The 3034-nt window shown below is 41.4% G+C and overlaps 1 non-coding gene across 1 annotated transcript; it reads left to right on the top strand.

The window, feature by feature from the left end:
* The first annotated feature begins 381 nt into the window (after nucleotides 1–381).
* Nucleotides 382–488, top strand: LOC136462174 (small nucleolar RNA R71). The gene has a single exon (XR_010760692.1). It is a non-coding gene; the product is annotated as a small nucleolar RNA R71 (small nucleolar RNA).
* The last annotated feature ends 2546 nt before the right edge of the window (nucleotides 489–3034 follow it).

The following is a 3034-nucleotide window of genomic DNA, read 5'->3' on the forward strand; positions in this document are numbered from 1 at the left end:
TCAGTTCATCTTCATGGGTTTTAGGGCAGTCGTTCCTCGAGTGTCCAGTGTTTCCGCACACCTCACATGTCATAAGCAAGTTGAATGCTTGGACGATGACATAGGTTGCTCTTTTTTATGGCAGCATGCTTGTCCAAGCATTTTCTTAGGAGTTCTAATTTTGTGGCCAGCATATCCATTTCCTCCATGGTATGCATGTTGTCTTGTCAGGTTTGGAGTCTGTCATCACTCGACCCCTAGTTGGAGACCATCTTCTCAAGGAGACCCGTAGCTCTGCTGACCATGAGTGAGAAGAAGGCTCCTCTAGCAGCAACATCTATGTGGTCTCTGCATGTGGAAGTTAGCCCATTGTATAAGTTTTAAAGAATCAACCAGTCTTCCATTCCATGGTGTGGGTAGGCAAAGATGTACTCTTTCAGCCTCTCCCATGCTTCTAGGATGGATTCTGATGCTGTCTGCTAGAAATTGGAAATTCTTCTTCGAAGGGCATTGATTTTACCCATCAGAAAAGAACTTTGCAAGGAATGCCATGGAGCACTTGGCCCATGTGTTAACAGCTTCCTAGTCCTTGTAGAACCACTATTTCACCCTCCCCAGGAGGGAGAACAGGAACAAGTGGAGTCTGATTATGTTTGGTGCGACATCCTTCATGATGATGGTGCCATACAGCTCCAAAAAGTGTCGGAGATGGGTGTTGGTGTCCTCGCTAGGTAATCCACATAATGGATTTGCCTACACCATCATGATGAGACTGGTCTTTAGTTCAAAGTTCATGTTGCCCATGTTGACAGCGGGCCTAGCAGGAATGTTGGCAACAGTGGGGACAGAGTACTCGTGCAACGTTCATTACTAGAAATATCCACTTCTATGACGGATAGCTTTCATCACTAAAGGAGCCAAATTCATCATAATTTTAGTTTTATGACGAGTTTATGATGGAAAATGGTTTGTCATAGAAGTCACGTCATTCCTTAACTTCTATGACAAGATTCTAGAAATTCGTCATAGATGTGGATAGATCTACGACGAAAACTAACCATCATAGAACTGCTTTGGCATGCGTGGCAAGGGGTTATCCACGCTAACGGTTGCTTCCGTTGAAGATGCTTTTCATGTGTACCTGCTATAGCTGGTTGCATTGGAGATGGTTCAGGTATGTGTCACCTTGTTATTGGACAATGTGGCCATCCTTGGTTCTTGCATGTTTTAGGTTCTTAATGGACCATGTGTCAGGCCCCTATTATTCCACATGTCAATTTTCTATTGGCACACGTGTTGTATTGCGGTTGGGTCATGTGTCATATCTTCATTGGACCATGTGTCATATTTTTATTGGCCCACATGGCCATTTCTTATTCGACCATGTGTCACGGTGCTGTCTGTCCATGTTTTGTTTTTTTAATTCAGCCACGTGGCTTGATGACTTTCTTCCATGTGTTGGATTTTTATTAGCCCACGTGTCGTGCCATGGCCATTTCATGTGTCATGCACAGGTTCATCCACATGTCGCATTTTTATTTGGTCATGTGGCCTGCCTAGGTTCTACCATGTGCCCAACAATCAATTCTTCATAAAAGTAATTCAAGATCATCACTGCTGCACAGATTGACTACATAGTTATTCGATGATGTCTACATAATTATTCAGTATGACAATCAAATACAACAAATTACTATTTACACATCAGCATCAACTAGTTGATAGTTTCACCACATCAAACCAGCACATGAGTACACACATCAAACCACAAATGTTCACTACATCAAGCCAACAGAGTTGACGACTGAGAGTTGCCAGAAGAAGAGCTGAAGTGCATGATATCCTCACATAGCTTATTGTACTCCTCCAGTTATTGTATCTTGAACTCCTCAAACTCCTTGTTAGTCTTTTTTGTCTTCCTCTTTAGTTCATCCACTTGTTCAACAAGGTTAGCGGAATTTTCTTGTTTAGCATCAAGTTGTTCCCGAAGCATTCTCTTTGCCGATGTCTTTGTTCTAGCGAAGCTTGTTGGGATACCAGCATTCTTCAAAAAAGGGTATTGCCACTGACCTAGGAGTGGACCTGGCCATGGGAGAGGCAAAGGACCATGGGAACAACATCAGCACTTGTCATTGGTTTGTGCCCATCAGCAACGGGTTCTGCTAGCATAATTTCCATAGATTCTTGTGAAATTCAAGCAATAAACATTAGGTTACAGATAGTGAAAGAGGACTTTAATTGAAAACCCAAGAGATTAGCTCATAACAAGTAACATAGGTTTCATATTGATATGGATTACATAAGCACAATGCACATATGGATTACATATTGCAAAAATCAAGCAATAAACAATAGGTTACAGATATGGATTACATAAGCACAATGCATAGGTATTGCAACTTCAAAATGAAATGATGATACCAAATTTAGGGCCCCTTTGGTTCATAGGATTTCCAAAGAAAAAATGTAGGAATCAGTAATCCTAAGGAATCAGCACCGTAGAGGCCTTGGGTTCATAGGAAGAAATGGGGGAAGGAAACCATAGGAAAGTTTTCTTTCCTTCAACTTTCATAGGAAAAACAAAGGAAAAAACATCCAGTGAAACCTCATTATAATGGTTTCCTATGTTTTTCCTATACAAAACCAAACACCCCTTCTAACAAAATTCCTCTGTTTTTCACATGCATTCCAATCATATTCCTGTTTTTTCTAGTTCCTACATTTTTCCGATCCTGTGTTCCAAAGGGGCCTTAGGCTCCTGCCACTATTGCTTCTATTAACAATGCACATGAGTTTCTATTTATACAAAGGCTAGGGTAACAATAAAACACAACCATCACTTACAAATGATTGCAGCTGTACAACATAGGAGCAAGATCCTATAGCCTGGTGGCACTTAACTTTTGCACGATTTTGCTTGTTCTTCTCAGATCCATGAGTCAACTCTCTAGGTCATGTTGACTTCACTCTCTTGGATTGCTTTCCTCTAGGACTGATATTAGCGCTGCCTTTTGTCCTACTAGTGGAGCCTCCTCTGCGGCATCTTCGAATCAGA

Source organism: Miscanthus floridulus, chromosome 6, assembly GCF_019320115.1.
Source record: "Miscanthus floridulus cultivar M001 chromosome 6, ASM1932011v1, whole genome shotgun sequence".
In the NCBI taxonomy this organism is placed as follows: domain Eukaryota; kingdom Viridiplantae; phylum Streptophyta; class Magnoliopsida; order Poales; family Poaceae; genus Miscanthus; species Miscanthus floridulus.